Source organism: Periplaneta americana, chromosome 9 (genome assembly GCF_040183065.1).
Source record: "Periplaneta americana isolate PAMFEO1 chromosome 9, P.americana_PAMFEO1_priV1, whole genome shotgun sequence".
NCBI lineage: Eukaryota > Metazoa > Arthropoda > Insecta > Blattodea > Blattidae > Periplaneta > Periplaneta americana.
In genome coordinates this window covers 93608197-93629892 of record NC_091125.1, presented here as the reverse complement: position 1 = coordinate 93629892, position 21696 = coordinate 93608197, and the positions used below count along the sequence as shown (strand labels likewise).

Below are 21696 nucleotides of genomic sequence, written 5' to 3'. Positions count from 1 at the left end.
GCAGTCGTAATTCCTGATCACCTTTTTAAACCGAAAAATAATAGAAAACCAAAATACAGACATGTGCGAGTGAATTTATGTAAGTGTTTTAATAGATAGACGGATTCATAGCAGGATGGTGAGTTAAACAGTGGATAGATGGAAAAAGGCAGAGAGACGGTTAGAGAAATATGGTAAGTAGGTATGTATTCTGGACCACGACGCCATTATACGTAAGTTAACAATTAACTGGTTTATTTCATACAGGGTGTTTCATAATTATACGTACAAACTGCAAGGTTGAATAGAGAACAGTGAAACAAGGCAAACAGTCCTAATAAACATAGATACGGAAACCAGTCGTAAGTGTCGTCAGTAAAGGTGCTCGAGTAACAGAACATCCGATATGCACTTGACAACATGTGCACAATATGACCACCGTTCATGATAAGGCAGGCAACAGTACGTTTCTTCACGAATATCCCTGACGCGTTTCTAATGCTTTGGCAACCATTGACAGTGTGTTCCCGAAGTTCGTTAACATTACCAACAGTGTTGGAATACACAAAACATTTCAAATATCTCCCCAAAAATCCAGAGAATTGAAATCGGGAGACCTAGGAGACCGTGTTATTCGTAAGCCACGGTCGATATACCTGTTGTGAAAACTCGTGCGTAAGAACGCTCGAATGTTGAAATGAAAGTGAACAGGTGCTCCGTCATGAATGTACTACAACAGCTGCTTCTCTCAAAGAGGTAAATCATCCAAATGTCGCGTAGCTCATGTTGCAAAAAATGGAGGCATGCAAAGCCATTAACTCTGCCAGGTAAGAGATGATGTTACAAATATACGAGGCGTAGGCGACCATAGTGATATCTTTGAAACGGTTGGTTTCCGGTACTACATTTTTATTTGGATTTACTGAAATGTTTCATTGTTCTTTAGTGTAGAAGTATGTTCATCTTCTCAAAATGTATCAAAAAGCAAAGATGATAAAGGGTCTTATATTAGGAGCAATTATTATTTTTGATACAATGTTTACATTTTTTCGAAATTATAATATAAGTGTTTTTTTTTCAAATACCTTGATATAATATGTATTCTGTAACCGATTAAAGTATAATTATATTGGTCAGTTTCCGTCGGATGCTTTTCCAATTCACTGCGGGCTGAAGCAAGGAGATGCACTATCACCTTTACTTTTTAACTTTGCTCTACAATATGCCATTAGGAAAGTCTAGGATAATAGATAGGGTTTGGAATGGAACGGGTTACATCAGCTGCTTGTCTATGCGGATGACGTGAAAATGTTACGAGAAAATCCACAAACTATTAGGGAAAACACAGAAATTTTACTTGAAGCAAATAAAGAGATACGTTTGGAAGTAAGTCCCGAAAAGACAAAGTGACCAGAATATTATAAAAATTGGAAATTTTTCCTTTGAAGAGGTGGAAAAATTCAAATATTTTGGAGCAACAGTAAGAAATATAAATTACACCCTGCAGGAAATTCAACGCTGAATAAATATGGGAAATGCGTGTTATTATTAGGCTGAGAAGCTTTTGTCATCCAATCTACTCTCAAAAAACGTGAAAGTTAGGATTTATAAAACAGTTATGTTACTGGTTGTTCTGTGTGGTTGTGAAACGTAGAGTCTCACTTTGAGAGAGGAACATAGGTCAAGAGTGTTAGAGAATAAGGTGCTTAGGACAATATTTTGGGCTAAGAGGGTTGAAGTTACAGGAGAATGGAGAAATTTACACAACGCAGAACTGTACGCATTGTATTCTTCATCTGACTTAATGAGGAACATTAAATCCAGACGTTTGAGAGGGGCAAGGCATCTAGCACGTATGGGCGAATCCAGAAATGTATATAGAATGTTAGTTGGATGACCGGAAGGAAAAAGGCCTTTGGGGAGTCCGAGACGTAGATAGGAGGATAATATTAAAATGGATTTGAGAGAGGTGGGATATGATGATAGAGACTGAATTAATCTTGCTCAGTATAAGATCGTTGGCGGGCTTATGTGAGGGCGGCAATGAACCTCCGAGTTCCTTAAAAGCCATAATAATAAATAATTTGTCCCAGTTTAAAATTATATATTCCTTTAATTCAAAGATATATCTCGATTTAAAAAATGGACTTCATAATAGGTATTTTTATCTTAATGTATATGAACATGGCTAAATGATGCTTCAAATCAAATAACCTTATAAGCAAACGAAATATAATGCAATATGCCAACTGAAAACTGAAACTATGAGATAAGTACATTTTGATCATGTTTCCTATTGCTATCGCAGCCAAAGAAACAACTTATGTCGCTAGTGAAATTCGTGGAGATAGTGTCAGAGCTCTGCGTTGAAACTAGGAGCATTTCCCACCTTCTTCCCCAGAGGCAGAGAGTAGGCTTGAAACTGACAAGCGCAGTAGAAACTGTTTACATTACGATGACAATTGAGCGGGTAGAAGAGAGTTCAAAAAGAGAAGTTAGAAATCTGTTCTTTACTTGCGATAGCTTCAATTCTGTAAAAGCTTTTCTTGTCATTATGGATTCGCACAGAAGCTGTATTCGCAATAATGGTTTCGCAGTCTATCAGTCGAGGCAAGTCGTTGAATTTTTACAAGCTTTCGACTACTAACTCTGCAGTCATCTGCAGGGTTACTGATGGGTTCAGAGTTAGTAGCCGAAAGCTTAGAAAACTTCAACGACTTAACTCGGCTGACAGCCCGCGAAACCATTATTGCGAACCAGCTTCAAATCACACAAAAACTGTATTGTTAATATCTGTTAACTAGAATCTAGACGGATGGACTGTGACTCTTATTATTAGTTAATTAATAAGATGTCCCTATTTGCTTATTTGCGATATCCGCCGTTACTATGTGATTCGACAGTGAGCGCAATCCAACCAATCTGTTCGAGATTCGATTTAACAGTAGAATAAATTAATGTTCCGTCTGCAGGACTGGATCTTTGTCCATTGTCCTGTGATGTGTCAGTGGTAGCCCTGCATTCCATGACCAGCCAGAACCGCATCTATGACGTCATATCTAGTGTACGATCAAACGCTCCACCTTCCCCTATCCACAGTGATGTGTAAGTAGGTCAAAATGGGAGGTTAAGCGGAAAAAGAAATTTACAATGATGATCGCTGGTGTCGATCACTAACTTTGGCAAACTTAGCTGTTGATTTATTCCAAGAAGACTATGAAGATGGCCATGTTTAAACAGTTCGGAATTAACAGTAACTTGTGAATTACAACGGGAAACAGCAAACAAAACCTACTTTGTACTTTTTTAAAAGCGGAAAGGAATGTTGTTTGAATATGTATCGAAACAGAGTGTTGTATGTTCCGATTACTAGGTATGAGAAAAGCTTTCAGAAATTGTTCAAAACTGTTTATGCAAGACAAATATGAGTGGCCAAAAGTGACGTTTAATACATGGATTTACTACATAAATTATAACACGATACTTTGTTTATATGTTCGAAATATTGACATATTTATCTGAATTCTGTAAAAAATTACTAATTACTTGAAATATTCGACTGTGTTTCACAACAACAAATTAACAAATGACAAAATTCCTTTTCTTCAGCAGTTTATTTCGAAAATGGCTCCAAAATTGCAGTATCTAAATTAGTAGGCCTATCCCATTTAATATGCACCAAAAAAGAAGATACATTCGTATCTTCCAGTTTGCACACACAAGGTATTCTTCATAATTCTAAGAATGTAAATATTTTTGGCTTCATATTTTAATCGTAGTAGTTTGTGTAATGGATAGCATTCAGACAGATATTTTTTGACAATTGTTTATGCGTAAACTCACCCAAGCACAACAGAGGGCATAAATCAGTGATCGTTAAGGGTGACACTCTACCTGTGAAGTTATTCTATGTAGTTGTTGTAGTTAAACTATTAGATTAAATTCGCAAAAGAAAGTAAATACCTATTCTTATTAAAATTAAACTTCTTTAGGCAGAGTACGAGTCCATTGCTGTGAAACAAAATTCTGCACCGGATGTCGGGCAGCACGTCTTCTTGTATCGTACTGTGACGTTTTACAGTCCAAACCAGTTTGTGAAATTACATTGTCGAGAAACATTTTGCTAGAAAATATACCGAAATCAGGGACCGAATGAACGACAGCGTGGTGCGAAAGAATGCATGCAAGTGAACAGTCAAAAATTGAGCTAAAAACGGAACAGAGCACACTAGGACGAGTGTGATAATGGGCAAGAAAATGACAAATTTAGCCTATTTTCTGCAGTTGAGTTACAAAGTATCAGAGATTAAAGGAATGATCGTACACCAACAACCAACCCAACGAACAAACAACAGCCTGTCGAATAGTTCGTACTATCCTAGCTAGCAGTAAGAACACGACGAATTCTAGAGGCAACTGGAGAACAATAATGAACTACTATTCTTTGATTAAAAAAGTACGAATCATTGCTGAGTAACTGGTCAAAAAATATAATACAGTCAGATCTCTGCTGAGGAAGACCAACGTAGGTACTGATTTTTATTCTGGTCAATTTAGTAAGTGGTAAAAGGTTTACTATCTCCATCTCAAATTGAAGCAATTAAATAGACTAGAAATACAAGAAGCTGATAAAAATGTCTTGGTCTGAATGTTTGATTTTGTGATAAATTTACTAAATTCATGAAATAGTGGTTCTTTGCAACATGCATGTATAAGTTCTTACAAGCAGTCGGCCTCGGTAGCATAGTTGGTATAGCGCTGGCCTTCTGTGCTCTAGGTTGCGGGTTCGATCCCGGCCCAGGTCGGTGGCATTTAAGTGTGTTTAAACGCTAAAGGCTCATATCAGTAGATTTACTGGCATGTAAAAGAACTCCTGCGGAACAAAATTCCAGCACACCGGCGACGTGGATATAATCTCTTCAGTTGCGAGCGTCGTTACATAAACCATAATTTTAAAACAAATTCTTACAAGCACATTATACAGTATGTACGCACACATACTGTACACTCGCATTTACTCCCACAAACACTCCGGGTTTGTGTGGCCAAGTACACAAGCTTATAATCCCGAAAGGAGAAGGCGAACCCTAATTGTACAATCATCTGAGAGGATTTTTTCGCTAACCACCAGCTAGGAGCATTTCCTAGACCATGCCTCTGACGTGGGAAACGAGAGAGGTCGAAAAAACCCCTCAAAATATTAACTAAGTATTCGATTTTTTGCATACACATACATGCAAATATATGCCTAGATATATGCATATAGTCATACACAAAAATAGAACTGGATATGCACGTACGATGTTTTTACACACAGATGCACATAGGTATACACAGATATTCATAGTCATGCTCACACAAACATGGATTTAGTGTATACAGGGTGATTCAGAAGAAAAGGGCCATACGTTGAGGAATATATGTTTTTAGTAGATTATTTTAAGACGCTTTATCAACATCTTAGGTTATTTAGCGTCTGAATGAGATGAAGGTAATAATGCCGGTGAAATGAGTCCGGGGTCCAGCACCGAAAGTTACCCAGCATTTGCTCATATTTGGTTGAGGGAAAACCCCGGAGAAAACCTCAACCAGGTAACTTGCCCCGACCGGAAATCGAACCCGGGCCACTTGGTTTCGCGGCTAGACGCACTAACCGTTACTCCACAGGTGTGGACTTGAGGAATAATAGTATGGGCGATTCTAAAGGAAAAACATTATGTAAACATGATGTGCCATATTCTCAATGATTTTTTAGAAAAATCGAGAGGAACCTAAACATATATCGTTACCTGTATGTTATATTTAATTTATTGTCCATTTATCTTTACATAACATGTTCAAAAATGATACCGTCGACCTCGATACACTTTGCAGCTCTAACGCTGAAGATAAGTTTCATTGAGGTACTGGACCACTCGCCGGCTGGAATGTGTAAGGAACCCATCTTATTCATATTATTATTTTATGCAGATCATTGTAAAGTACAACTCTTCTTCTATTAGTCTGAAAGTGCTTTAAATTTCTTTTACCAAGCACTTCACAGAACTTTAATAAAACTTCGTGCAGTGTCATGCTTGATGTCCGTTTTTGGTCCCACCTGTGACAACATTTCAAAACTGAATAGTATTAAAACTGAGGCAAAGATTTCTTTAAGATTAAAAAATGGTGAAGGATTTTAATGTCAAGAGTGCATATCATATAGTGGTTTTTCATTTTCGTTCCTAATAAATTAAATATTTATCATATCTCATATGAGCAGCAAATATGCAATGCAAATGTCCCACTTGTGACAATGGAATGGCCCTACATTAAATGTAACTGTTAATGAAGATGGTAATAATGAATGATGATGGCGCCGAAAATCATAATGGTCATTATTACGGTAAAACAGTGACAATGACTCGTAGATGGTGAAATGTGATAATTAGGATTGAGAAATATATGTCGTTGTACTACCAGTGGTCGAAGCACTCTACAGGGAAAGATATCCTGCACTCCGTCTTCCTAGTCGCCATGTGTTTGAGCGACTGGACAGACGCATGAGGGAAGCTGGTCCAGCTGATGAACGAACACCTCAGTTGGAGGAGAGGGTCCTGGCAGTCGATGAGGACGATACTTTGAGCACGCGACAGATTGCTCGAGCACTTCAAGTGCATCACAGTTCGTCCATGATATTCTGAGGGAGGACGATCGGTACCCTTACAGATACACTTCTGTTCAGCATCTTACGGAGGGTGGTCGTTCGAGTCGCATACAATACTTTAATTGGATGTTAAAGTTACACGACAGAGAGGATGATCTCCTGACAAGGATATTATGATTCGATGAGGCCTCATTTTCAAGGGCAAGAGTGTTTAACACCCACGACAGCCATAGGTGAGCCCACAAGAACTCGCATGCTGTGAGGAAAAGAGGTCATCAAGTTCACCTGGACATAGCAGAAACTATGCCCTGTTCCTGAGGGAAAATCTGTCCGTTCTCCTGGAAGACACTCATTACGCGATATGATGTAAAATATCATTTCAGCATGATGGTGCACCTCCCCACTACTCTAATGAGTTCCTGTAGGAGTTGAATAGGCAATATCCAAGATGTTGGATAGGTTGCGGACGGCCTATATCTTGGCTCCCAAGGACGTCAGACCTGAATCCACTGGACTACTTCTTTTGGGATCACCTCAAGAAGCTGATGTACAGAATGATCCCTCTGGACGAGGAAAATCGCATCGCTCTCCTGTATGCGCCCGTTGCTACCATCACAGGCGTTGAGGTGCGCAGAGCAACCGAGGGTGTTGTGAGTTGAGTTAGGAGATGCCTTGAGACGGATGGTGGACATTTTCAGCATCTGTTGATGCAGAGCTCAGTTGTCTCAGTTGTCTATACTGTATTAGTATCACAGAAATAAAAATCACTATTAACCTCTTTCATTGATTGCAATAGTTTCGGCAACTAATAAAAAACAATAGAATGGCAATTGTTCTTGAAACCCCGAGACCTTGTTATCCCCTGATCTCAAGCCCCATATTTTTTTTATCGCTGAATTATTTGAAGTGGAGGGTCTACCAGGACCGACTACAAGACCTGGAAGATTTAAAGCGAAGAATTAGAGATAAGATAAAACGGATCAACGAACAGTGTTGCTAAAACATTAAACAATTTCCAAGACAGATTTATATACTGTTTGACAGTGAATGGGGGCCATTCTGAACGTAGTCTGTGATCTAATATTAACAAATGACAGAATCAAAACATTGTTAATTTTTCTAAATCCCCTTCCATACTAGTTAGTTCATGGATGTAGCGGCCTTTTATCCTCTCAGAACAACACGAGCCATTCGCGCAACGTTGTCTAGTTGGTTTGTTAAGATTCAGCCGCTGTTAGTTATGGTAAGTTGAATATTACGTTCGCTCAAAGTAATGTAGACACAAAGAAAATGACACGATCTCATAATTTATGTATTTTAAAATGCAGATTTTTCTCAATACAGGTATGTGGCTTTTTGTTGCTCTTTACTAAAGGAATCCTCCACCATAATTAATGACATTGCTTACGGTTTACTCTGTACATACAGTACATATGAACGATATAAATAGAAATATTACTTTTCAGGTAAGGTTATTCGCGGACGACTGTGTTATATATAGAAAAATTAGTTATGAATTCGATATCGCCGCCCTGCAAAACTATCTTCACGTTATTCAATCCTGAACGACAACAAATAAATTGAAAATAAATGTAAGCACAACTGAATCAATATCCTTCTGTAGAACGCAAAAAGAGATTCGTCACACATACCAATTAAATGGCTCACCGGTGATACAAGTAAACACTTATAAATACCTAGGTATATATAAACTGGGTTGGAAGGAACAAATAACTAACATTACAAGGAAAACCTGGAAAGCACTACATTTCTCTTTGCGTATTCTTAAGAAAGCTAACCGAAGGTGAAAAGAATTAGCGTAGGCTACATAACTTCTATTTGCCCAGTAATGGAATACGGAGCGGTAGGTTGGAATTCTTGCAGAAAAACCCAAATTGATTCAACAGAAGAGATCCAACGCAAGGCAGCAAAATGTGTCAAATAGGGAAGGGACGTGGCGAAGAGATAACAATAGGCCTAGGGTGGGAATTGCCCCAATCAAAACGACGAAAAGCCAGACTGATCGCACAAGTAGGACAGGACATGAAGCATGAAACTGACACAATATGAAATTAACTTGTTGTGAAACATATTGAAAGAGATTGTTTTGAAAATACTGCAGTGTAGATATTGTTAAAAATTATGTATTGCCGACTTCAAACTCATTTTAAGATCGATATTCACCTGTTCGATAGTTTGAATTCTGACTTTACTGTGAAACGTTCGTTTCAAGTTTTGTGCATTTGACAGTTCATATTTTTAAAATAAATTTTACATTATCGTTCCGGGTCCTTTAATAGGCCTATGTCTAAGCGATCGCAAGGCTAAATTTTACAATTTTCTAGCAAAAAGTTGAGTAGTGATTCACGTGAAGTTAATGAAAATTTCACATTGGCAAATGTTTCTTCAGTGTTACTAAGTCAAGGAAACAGAAAAGTGTATCGAATATTAAAATAATAAAATACTTCTTCCTTAACAAAAACAAAACAAAGCTAGCTCACCTTCTAAATTATGTGTTCAAATTGGTAGCCCTCAGCTGCTTTACGATGTGTCACTCGATCATAGAAACCATTTAAGGAATGATTTAACCAGGCTTTAGGAATATCTTGCACCACTTCCATTTTTATTTAGCAACACTGAATTTGTACAGAAGTATCAAGTGTGGGTACTTTTTGAAAAGCTCTTAATGAGCTTTATTTAAAAATAAAAAAATATATATTTAAAATAAGAGAGTTGGAGTTACTTCCGGTTAAACCGGAAGTAGAAAAAACTCGGTAATACCATTATTGAATTCTTAGCATATGGTTATCCTCACATACCAAGTTTCATATCACTGAACCGTATGCTTCAAAAGTTATTTAGGTAGTACATTTATTATTTTAATATTCGATACACTTTTCTGTTTTCTTGGCTTAGCAACACTGAATTTGTACAGAAGTCTCAAGGGTGGATAATTTTTTAAAAGCTCTTAAGGTGCAATTCCTATGATGCGGCTGACGGATTGCGTGTGACGCACTATACTGCTACAATGGAATGTTAGGGAAGTGATTCCTATGCTGCGTCAGCTGCTTGCGTCGACCGCAGTGCAGGTTGAGCCGCGCGGCTGTACCCCTTCGAGGGCAGTACAGACGCAGCCGCAGCGCGTCTAGGAGAAGAGTCTCTACTTGCCTTGCTGTATAATGTCTGATAAGGTAGATTTATTTACCGTTCTGGAAGATGAAAAACTGGTTGAAAGCCTTTTTTCGTTCTCATAATTTGTGGAAAGCTTCACTACACGTATACTTATTTAAATTGCCCTGGGTTTCCGGTAGATTGATTAGATAAGCTTCTATAATGGTTTTAAATATCGTATAATATTTTTTTAATAAAGAGTTAAGAAAGTGAAAAAAAAAATACTGAACTGAACTTTCAACTGTCTATCACAAAATCTGCGTCGCAAGGAGCATTTTATAAGAATGAAAATGCTGAAAATTGAAAGTGTGAGAAAACAATGCAAAACTGAGCGTGTCGCAGCTGGAATTTTAAGCACCACGGGACTTTTAAAATTGGCGTATGGACTTAAAAAATAAAATTGTGATTTTTGAGAGAATTTCTTCAAAATTCACTCATGGTTACCTTTGAAAACAAATGGGAGAATTTGTCGATAGATTAGCTAAGAAAAATATGATCTATCCTAAATTTACATAGTTTATTAGCATTATGTGACACATTTGTATTGTTGTAAACATGTTGTACAATGTGTAAATAACTAGCTTAGTGAGTTCTAATAATACGATTATTTTGCCAGGATACTGTCCCTGCGTGACTACTGAAATATTTCGTAAATGAATCTCGCACATAATATCCATCAATATTCGCAAAACCAACACCCCTAGCAAGATTTTTAGATGGTGGTGGTTCATTAGGGTCTAGTTCATAATAAATTCTAAACCACGATAAACTGTGAAGTGTAGTAAATTAATTAACAATTAAATTGTTATTTTTAATGTCACAGAAGCATATCCAATATTCAGTGTGACGATACAAGCACTCAAGAAGACGACGTACTAATTATGGAAGACACTGCAGCGGAGGACGCTGGTGCACCATCAACTTCTCAGATCACAAATGATACTTGAACACAGAATGTGGATAGAACGGTGAATTCACTACGACCACCAAGTAAACGCCAAAGACACCACGAAAAAACTATAGACTTGCAGGAGGATAGGAGTATCGACAGAAAAAATATCATTCACAGTTTGCATCAGAATCACGATGATATTGATTAAAGTATTGCGATATCCGTAAAAAAACTGAGATCAAATTTGATTCATGAGGTGAAAATTAGATCACTGCAGATGGTTTTTGATTGGATAGTCGCTACACAAGTCCCTTCATTTTGCCACCGGAACCTTCAGCATCAATAAGCACTAGTAGTTGGATGACATGATCAACTTTGAATACCAGCAATCATTGAATCGTCCGTGACTCGTATGACTACACGGGATTTGAAAGCCGGCAACTTTGCAATCACTGTGATTATTTTTCAGTGTTAAAATATAAAAATTGATTAAATTACTACAGTTTCTATCAATAAAGTACTTTTACTTTACAGTTTTTTCATTGTTACATTTCAATGTTGCAAGAAAAATGGTTTAAATATATTACTACAATACTACTATAAAGCATTTATACTTTACATACCTCAGTGTTATGGCTAACTTTTATTCATGAGGTATAGGGTACAGATATCTACTTGAAGAATCTTTCTTGAGATCGTCTTTGATCAGATCGAGAACATAGTTGAACTGAGCAAGGTTTACCCTAAAGCTCCCGAAGTATCTTGTCATCTTGTAACATGTGCAGATTAATTAATATTGTAAAAAACCTTCCTCACGCCTTGTTCTAAATATGGGATATACTTCAGCGTTTTCCTCATTTATTTGTTAGAGCAGAATTTCTTCCCCTTCATTTTCTTCCAATAGCAATTGAGGACCTAACATTCTAAACGTGTTCAGTGCAAACAAAAAAACTTTCTGAGATAGTGATGAAAAACACACTGCGCAATGCATGTTGAGATACCTAAAACACCGTCTTTTGGCGCACGAATGAGTCACTTACAGCTGAACCATGAAAAAGACAATTTAATAATATATTCTCATATGGATGTTCCTTCCTTAGATTGAATAAAATGAAATTTTAAAAATTGGAACTTCGCATATTTAGAATGTCAGGTCTTCAAATATAACAATAAATCGCTTTCATTAATTGTGCAAGTGTCCGCTCACTACCAAAAGACCGCACGCGTCTGATGTTTCATAGGAATCGCCTACTAATGCGTCAGCCGTGAACGTCAGACACACTACGTCAGCCGCATGCGTCAGCCGCATCATAGGAATTACACCTTTAATGAGCACTATTCAAAAATAAAAAGATATATATTGGGAGTTCCATTTAAAATAAGAGAGTTGGCGTTATTTCCGGTTAAACCGGAAGCAGAAAAAGCTCGGTAATACTATTATTGAGTTCTTAGTATATGGTTATCTCCACATACCAAGTTTCATGTAACTGAACCACATGCTTCAAAAGTTATTTAGGTGGTGTGGGACTTTTAACTAATCCTGTAGCCTATATTGAACAGAACATAATAGATAATTAGCTTTATTGCTTCCTTCAAAAACAAAAATAACCATATTCCTGTTCCTTATTGAAGTTGTATCTTGGTACTTTAGACAGTGCCTCTTTCATAATTATCGGTCTGGTTGGCGCAGTTGGTATAGCGCTGGCCTTCTATGCCCGAGGTTGCGGGTTCGATCCCGGGTTAGGTCGAGGGCATTTAAATGTGCTTAAATGCGACAGGCTCATGTCGATAGATTTACTGGCATGTAAAAGAACTCCTGCGGGATAAAATTCCGGCACACCGGCGACGCTGATATAACCTCGGCAGTTGCGAGCGTCGTTAAATAAAACATAACTTTTTTTTTGTAATTATATTCTGTAAACTGCTCGACCTGACTTTTATGTTCTGCAGGTAACAGAATGAGAACAGAGTCGCGGACTGGAGTTGGAGGAAGTAGAGAGTATGTTTAGCATCCCTGATGTAATCCATTAAGAATATAATAATAGATACTCCACATAAGTCAAAATTTTCCTACCCGTCTAATACGTAGTCTCCGTAAATATGCGGTTTACACGCGGATTCTTGAAGAGCGTCTGATAGCGGTTTTACCATAGTAATAATAATAATAATAATAATAATAATAATAATAATAATAATAATAATAATAATATATTATTATCTAATAAACAGTGTACGTAACTTATGATCCGATCCATTGGCCTCGGTAACGTAGCTGGTCTTCTATGCTCGAGGTTGCGGGTTCGTTCCCGGCCCAGGTCGATGGCATTTAAGTGTGTTTAAATGCGACAGGCTCATGTTAGTAGATTTACTGGCATGTAACAGAACTCCTACGGGACAAAATTCCAGCACACCGGAGACGCTGATATAACCTCTGCAGTTGTGTCGTTAAATAAACCATAATTTAATTTAAATGACCCGATCCTTCTGTCTAGGGTAGTGGTCATCAGCACTCGCTGAAATGTGCAAAGGGTAAGCGGAGCCGTCCCGTGTACCCCGTCGTGCAGCACGAAGAGGTAGAGAGCGTACCCGTTAGCAGCTACGAATGCACCATAGTGCAGTGTGTTCTCCGCGGGTAAAAGACGCTAGCCCCAGAGTGCCCTGTGCTGATGACCGCTGGTCTAGGATAATGTGACCTGCTGTACCTGTAGTGGCAACGGGAAATGGAACGCTTGCTGCGGTGGATTCTGTGGGATGGGCAGGGGAGGAAATAATACATCGTACTGAAATGAATTTTATGCTCGACCATGCCGAAATGTAGTAATTATACCCTTGGTAGCAGTCCTTTAATGCATGTCTTTAAAGTACACCTATTCATTAAAGTACAGGTGTTCAGCCAATGACAAGTCAGCTTTGTACCGTTATAAAACCTCAGCCAATGACAATTCAGCGTTGTACCGTTATAAAACCGCAAGTATCGATTATTCTCGGATATGCAATCGAAAGAGAATTAGCGAAAAGTCACGGAGGCTGAAATTCTAATACTGTCGCAGAAGGTTATGTTCTGTTACTATAATAATTAGCGTTAATTGTAAATAATATTCAAATAAATTCAATATGTCACCTCGTTTTTCAATGTCTAATTTAATTTCAATGTTATATCAAAGTTAATATTTAGTTTACTCTGTAGGTTCTAATAGGCTATCAAGGTCAATGTGGACATCTGTTCCTCGGAAAAAATCAATACTTTCGCGTCTGCGCACATCTCACAATTTACGACGTATTGCTCAAATTCAGTTAGATACAAATAAAATGAATAATTTCAAGTTAGTAATATGGTCGAGCATAAAAAGTCGTTTGAAATTCGCCTATAATGGTAATTAAGAAGCTCGTATGAAAATTATGAAACTCGCTAGCGCTCGTTTCATAAACGTCCATACTCGCTTCTTAATTACTATCATTATAGGCTCGTTGCATAATGTACTATTACTTTTAATAAGAAGTACTTGCAATATTAATGTTTGTAATATAATAATATAATATACAGTATTAAGTACAACATACGGTTCTCGTATTTGTTATTGTATTGTATTAAACTAAATTTGTTTCTATGGATTACGTTTTCGAAATTAAAATTTACTGAAAACAAAAAGAGAGGAAGAAAATTAGAATGAAATAAAAGTACTGCTGATCTATTACTGTCCTTCCTGGATTACAGTCGTGAAAGTTGCGTTGCAATGTACAATGATATTCATACGAATATTCTCAAAATGAAAATTCCTATGGTGATAGTCACTCTAGAGAAGCGTATACTGAGAACAGCTTCTCTCCATATCTGAGGAGATAGTAGATGCAAAACGATAATAATTTATATGAGTGTCTTTGTAATATTGCTGAGACTGTTTTGCATTTTCACATAGCATATTTCTGATCTAACAAAATGCAGAATATCCACCATTCTTGCTTAAAACAAGAATTCCATTTCTGGATCACCTGTTTTGTGAAGGATGTATCTGGTGCTCGATTAAATGTTTGTGTTATTGTACCAACTAATTTCAGAGCTTCAGGCATTTCTAAACCTACAGTTTCTAGAAGGCTGATGGTATTTGGCAAGTCTTCAAAGTACTTTTGTACGAAAGTCAGATTATCTAAAAAGTTATCAGAAACTAGGGACTGAACAATCTTGATTGCAGCAGAATCTTCATTATTCAATGTAGGCTATTAATAATTTAAGCTACTGTATTGTAATGTTTCGTATTTTCGAACTAGGATAGTCTTCATCTATACTGAATGTAAATATGTAACTGACTATGATATCGCTGTCTGCGGTCATTGGTTTTGTAGGCACACGCAAATCTCTCATTCATTTGTTTCAGTTCAGTACCTCTTGCTGCAGTGTATTACGACATAGCAAGCGGAAGGCCTGTTTACTACATACAGTTCTAGCAGTTTAGGACAACTTGCTTACACTGCTAATAATAATATTGTTATTATTACTATTACAATATTATTATCTAATAATAATAATAATAATAATAATAATAATACTTCTGACTGAGGTTCTGCGCGATATGTATATCTATCATCAGGCAGTACATCTCACTTGACGATATGTGTCAGAGGAAGAACAATTGTTTGTATGCATCTGAAGTCTGATTAGTGGAATATGTAGCTAATCGGCGATGTATGCACTGGAGGGAGAAAGGAACTGGCCACTCTACCCCATTATCTCCTGGCCTAGTTGCCTCATGAGTGATGCCTTACTGGTGTTACTTAAGAGGTTCGAACCTGTCTTCGGATAGTTGACTAAACAAGAATAATAATAACAATAATAGTAATAATAATATTATTATTATTATTATTATTATTATTATTATTATTATTATTATTATTATTATTATTATTATTATTATTATTATTATTTTCTTTAAAAACTTTTCACGAAACGCCCTGGGACTATTTTATTTATATGTACACTTCTGTCCAGAATAAATCCTTTTGTGTACCTATCTACAAAGAAGCGTATATGCAAGGCATACCAAAAGATTGAACAAACCAAACCTAACCTGTTACAAATCATCGATATTACGAAAACTCGCGTATTTATTTTTCCAAACTTAATACGTATTTGTAAAGTTATACCATCGTGATGCACTTGGGGAGCTACGATAGGTAGCGAAATCCGATTGCGAAAACCAGCTATAACGGCTGGGGGGATCATCGTGCTAACCACACTACACCTCCATTCCGATTGGATGATCGTCCACCTCTGCTTCGGTATGTGGGCGTGAGGCCAGCAGCCGGCTGGTCGGCCTGAGCCCTTCACGGGCTGTAGCGCCACGGATTATTATTAAAGTAATACCATCTCTCCGTTTCATGTCATCATGAAATATCGCAACAAAAATCAGATGTCAGTCCCGTGTGTGGTTTGTATCAAGGTTTGAGATTCAATCCTTCAACTCTCAATTAAGTTGATAAAGTCATGTTGTTTAAATTAAAACCCAAACAGGCAATCACTAATACTAATTACTATGATATGATGATTACAATATAATCACTATAATTTCCATAATCGTTACCACCACCATCACCGACGTAACGCCCAATAACAATCTAACTCCCATTTTGGCATTTCAACGGATGTGGAGTATTTTTATAAATATTTCAATACACAGATGACGGAAAAAAGATGAATTCTAAATAAGAGAGCTATGTTGTCACTGTATCGGAGTAATGCATTAAATTTTTAATTCCTTGTATAATGGAACAAAACGAAGAGGTTAGTGAATGTAATGGCCGGCACTTGCTCCTACCTGGCAGACGCACCTCGTATTAAGCTGATCTTCCGCGGAGGTTGTGCACAAGACTAATGTGAGAGGATCTCTGCTGCCCGTTATATGTGTCAACGAAAGTGTCTCACAGCCCACGTGAGCGAATCGCTGTTTCTATGGGATAGGACTTCCAAAACAGACTGTGGAGCAACTCCGCTTCAAGTGCAGATCTTCATTTTTCCCTTCCCATGTAATTCCGCTGCTTATGGGAAATAATAAAAATAAAAAATAATGATAATGACAATATTGATCATGATAATAATATTGATGAAGATAATGATATTAATAATAATGATAATATTGAAAATAATACAAATAATAAAATTACAGATAATAATAATAATAATAATAATAATAATAATAATGGCAATAGTAGTCATAATAATAAAATATATCAATACCATTATATCTTAGAATAATAGGTACTATATACACTATAATAATAATAATGATAATAATAATAATTTATTTATTTATTTATTTACTAATATTTGTGCTGTACAACAGCCTGGGGCCAATAACAGTTCAGCACAAGATAAAAGTTAGCACAAGATTTACAGTGTACAAGGAATAACCAAACAGTGCATATAAATAATTATTAAAATTAGAGACAAATACAAATAAGCAATAATGACAGAATGAATAGATAACTACAAAATTACATGATACAGAAAAGCTAAAAACAACACAAACGAATGAAGTTGAAATGAATATGCTTAATATAAGAATAGCCAAACAACAAACTATACATTAAACGGATCTGAATTAATATAGGCTAATGTAAATTGGCAGCTTTCATGCATCTGACAACTGGAGAGAGAGATTTAGGCTTATATGTACAATTTTTTTTTTTTGAAATCTTAAATCATTCGAAGGGGCTCGAAGATAGATATTGCTTATGAGGGATTCACAATCAATATCACCCTTTAAGGCCTTACAAAAGAATAAGTAGTCGAGTTCTTCAAGACGTCTAGCATAAAGGCTAGAAAAGTTAAAATATTTACAAGTACGCTCATAATTGAAAACAGATGAATTTGGTAAAAACCTAAAAGCACATAGGGACATAAATTTTCTTTGGATGATTTCCAATTTAACCGAATCAGTAGAAGTAATAGAATTCCAGGCGACAGATACATATCCTAGTTTAGATCTGATTGATGTATAGTATAGAATTACAAGAGTAGCTGGAGTAGAAAAAGAATAAGTTATAGACCTTATAAGTCCGAGCATTCTAATGGAATGATTATAAATATATTGGACATGATTATAAAAATGTAATTTGGTATCGAGTAGAACTCGCAGGTCTCTAATACAGTCTTTCCTTATTACAGTATGTTGATATTATTAAGAGTGTAATTAAATTTGAGAGAAGTGTTTTTTCTAGAGAAGAAAATTACAAATGTTTTCGATTCATTACTTTTCATTCCATTATCAGCAGACCATAGCTCAGTAGCATTTATATCATTTTCCAAAGTTATACAGTCTGCCAGACTATTTATTTTGCGAAATATTTCAAGGTCATCGGCAAATAAAATAACAATAATAATAAATTACAGTAATAATAATAATATCATAGCAGGCCTAATAATAATATGTATCACTTCAAGATAAATTATAGACTGAAAAAAATCCAAGTAATGTAGAAAAAAAGAAATTTAAAGAATTTATAAGCAAGATAAAAACCATGTACAGTATGTCCATAGTATCTAGAATAATAATTAAAATATATACTGGTATAATAGTAATATTAGCCTAATAATAATAATATATTATTTTTTATTATTATTATTTTTTTTATTATTATTATTATTATTATTATTATTATTATTATTATTATTATTATTATTATTATTATTATTATTATTATTATTATTATTATTATTATTATTATAAGTTCAAATAATAATTCTGGACGTGACAGGCCATAGAGGGCCAAGGCAGTCAAGGCAACTATTGACCTTCCGTCCACATGTCTCCGTAAAGGTAAACGATCATCCAACCAGTATGGGAGGTATCATGTGCTTTGCAACGCAAGACCAAGCATGAACCTTAGACTACGACCGACGGTACAGCGCGGGACACACTGATAAACAGTGTGAGAAATTTGAATTGTGACAAACTCTACAGACGTAATAATTGCAGACATCAGTAATCAATAATTGAAATGTTTTCCCAAGATTTAAGGATTTTTTCCCTCAACTTGATTTCCTGGAGATGAATGTTCGGAAATTGACCAGAACTTCAGGATGATGAAACCACCTGCTCAAGAGGAGCACTTCGACCTCAACTGCAGTGAACGTGGAGTTAGATTTCCTGCATGGCAGTGGGAATTCATACAGTTTTCACAGAGACAGAATGTGGTGCCCTTTGTCTTAGTTTAGGTGATGCTCTTGTATCATCTTGATAACATGACCAGTATTTTTCTTCTTGTAAATGTCTAGTGTAGAGGGAGGACGAAAAGGGTAAAAAGATCATTTGCGTTGTGTGAAATATTCGTCGGCGACAGACATAAAAGTTTTAGTAGTAATTCTAGGAAGAATTTCCATTAAATAACATTTGACATGATGGTAGTGGATTTTTGTTTTATATTTTAACTGTGTCCTTGATGAAGAAACACTTACAACGCTTCCCAACTGCATATCTGCTCCACAATCAGGGAAGTTAAGAAGTGGGAACCTCGGTGATGGCACAGCTCCCAAAACTCTCAAACTATTCTCCAGAATCAGATCTTGATAACAAATCGAATATAGATGTAATATGTTTCCACTTTCTTTCCTTCCATTACAACAGAGCTGCTAAATATATCCACAACATTGGATTTTCTTTATCTGTAACTAACTTTTGTGGCAGTATAAGAAGAGATTAAAATTTGAGGTCAGTACTAAGAGAGCATGGAATCGTACACAAACTGACTTAAAATGGCTTTCATGGAACCCACAGGTTCATTGCCGCCCTCACATAAGCCCACCATCGATCCCTATCCTGTGCAAGATTAATCCAGTCTCTCTTGGCACATCCTACCTCCCTCAAATCCATTTCAATATTATCCTACCATCTACTTCTCGGCCTCCCCAAAGATCTTTTTTCCTCCGGTCTCCCAACTAACACTCTATATGCATTTCTGGATTCGCCCATACGTGCTACATGCCCTGCCCATCTCAAATGTATGGATTTAATGTTCCTAATTATGTCAGGTGAAGAAAACAATGCGTGAAGTTCTGCGTTGTGTAACTTTCTCCATTCTCCTGTAACTTCATCCCTCTTAGACCCAAATATTTTCCTAAGAACCTTATTCTCAAATACCCTTAACCTCTGTTCCTCTCTCAACGTGAGAGTCCTAGTTTCACAACCATACAGAACAACCGGTAATATAACTGTTTTACAAATTCTGTCAGACTTTTTGACAACAGACTAGATGACAAAAGCTTCTCAACCGAATAATAACAGGCATTTTTATTAATTTCAATTCAGGAATCCGCCCCTGAGCACGAGTTCTACTCTTTCAGGATCGAGCTAAAGTTTTTCTGTATATATTGTATTTTATGTTACAATTATTAGCAAAATAATAAAAAATAAATAAATAAATAAATTTCCCATATTTATTCTGAGTTTAATTTCCTACCGAGTGACATTTATATTTGTTACTATTGCTCTAAGATACTTGAATTTTTCCACCTCTACGAAAGATAAGTCTCCAATAGTACGCAATCTTGCAATTTTAATTAAAGTGTGGACATATGGCTCCAAATGTAAAATTAAAAAAGACAGTAAAATTATCTAGGTCTATCTTTCGTTTTCCTGGCGAATTTGGTATCCGGCATCATCTTCTTCGCGTCATTTTGCTGCTTTATTTCCCTCAATTATGACATATTTAAGGGGGAAGGTAAGATAAAGTACAATCATCACTCTTAAGGAAATGTTGTGCGGGTTCTTGACGGAACGCAGTGCACGCGCTTTGACATCCCTGTCCTAGTCGGAAGTGAGAATGTCGTCATACAGAACAAAATAAGGATGATTAGTGAGAATGGGTCCGATGCGTCATAGATCCGAAAAGAATTTCCGGCAATTTTGTTGCACTCAGACTCTACGTCAGAAAGGGCTGTTTAAACATCTCGGGACTTTCTCCAAACGAAGTTATTATTGTGGTGATGTAGCCTAATTTAGACCATTTCCTCTAGGAAGATTTTACACCGCTCGTGCGCAAGCACGCCTGCATACACTCTGCTTATTAAATTAAATTTACTAACTTTCTTATTACTTACTTACTTTCTTACTTACTTACTTACTTACAAATGGCTTTTAAGGAACCCGGAGGTTCATTGCCGTCGTCACATAAGTCCGCCATCGATCCCTATCCTGTGCAAGATTAATCCAGTCTCTCTCATCATAACTCACCTCCCTCAAATGCATTTTAATATTATCCTCCCATCTACGTCTCAGCCTCCCCAAAGGTCTTTTTTCCGGCCTCCCAACTAACACTATATATGCATTTCTGGATTCACCCATACGTGCTACATGCCCTACCCATCTCAAACGTCTGGATTTAATGGTTCTAATTATATCAGGTGAAGAATACAATGCGTGCAGTTCTGCGTTGTGTAACTTTCTCCATTCTCCTGTAACTTCATCCCTCTTAGCCCCAAATATTTTCCTAAGAACCTTATTCTCAAACACCCTTAATCTCTGTTCCTCTCTCAAAGTGAAAGTCCAAGTTTCACAACCATATAGAACAACCGGTAATATAACTGTTTTATAGATACTAACTTTCAGATTTTTTGACAGAGGACTAGACGACAAAAGCTTCTCAACCGAATAATAACAGGCATTTCCCATATTTATTCTGCATTTAATTTTCTCCTCAGTGACATTTATATTTGTTACTGTTGCTTCGAGATATTTGAATTTCTCCACCTCTTCGAAGGATAAATCTCCAATTTTTATGTTTCCATTTCGTACAATATTCTGGTGATATAAGCTTACTTTGATTTTTCGGGATTTACTTCCCAACATATCGCTTTACTTGCTTCAAGTAAAATTTCATTCTTTTCCTTAATCGTTTGTGTATTTTCTCCAAACATGTTCACGTCATCCGCATAGACAAGAAACTTATGTAACCCGTTTAATTCCAAATCCTTTCTGTTTTCCTTAATTTTCAATGAAATTATAAAATTCTGTTTTAACGT

At 36.4% G+C, this 21696-nt stretch overlaps 1 protein-coding gene across 3 annotated transcripts in view; it reads right to left on the bottom strand.

The window, feature by feature from the left end:
- Positions 1 to 21696, bottom strand: part of LOC138706258 (fatty acyl-CoA reductase wat-like) — a 189910-nt gene that overhangs the window by 91913 nt on the left and 76301 nt on the right. Inside the window, exon 1 of one of the 3 annotated variants that reach the window (XM_069835331.1) lies at positions 16509 to 16625. The exons of 1 other annotated variant lie outside the window; for it this stretch is intronic. The gene's annotated coding sequence lies outside the window, so the exon portion shown is untranslated. Of the gene's footprint in view, positions 1 to 16495; positions 16626 to 21696 lie in introns of those variants that run through there. One more of the 3 variants, XM_069835329.1, reaches the window with a different exon arrangement.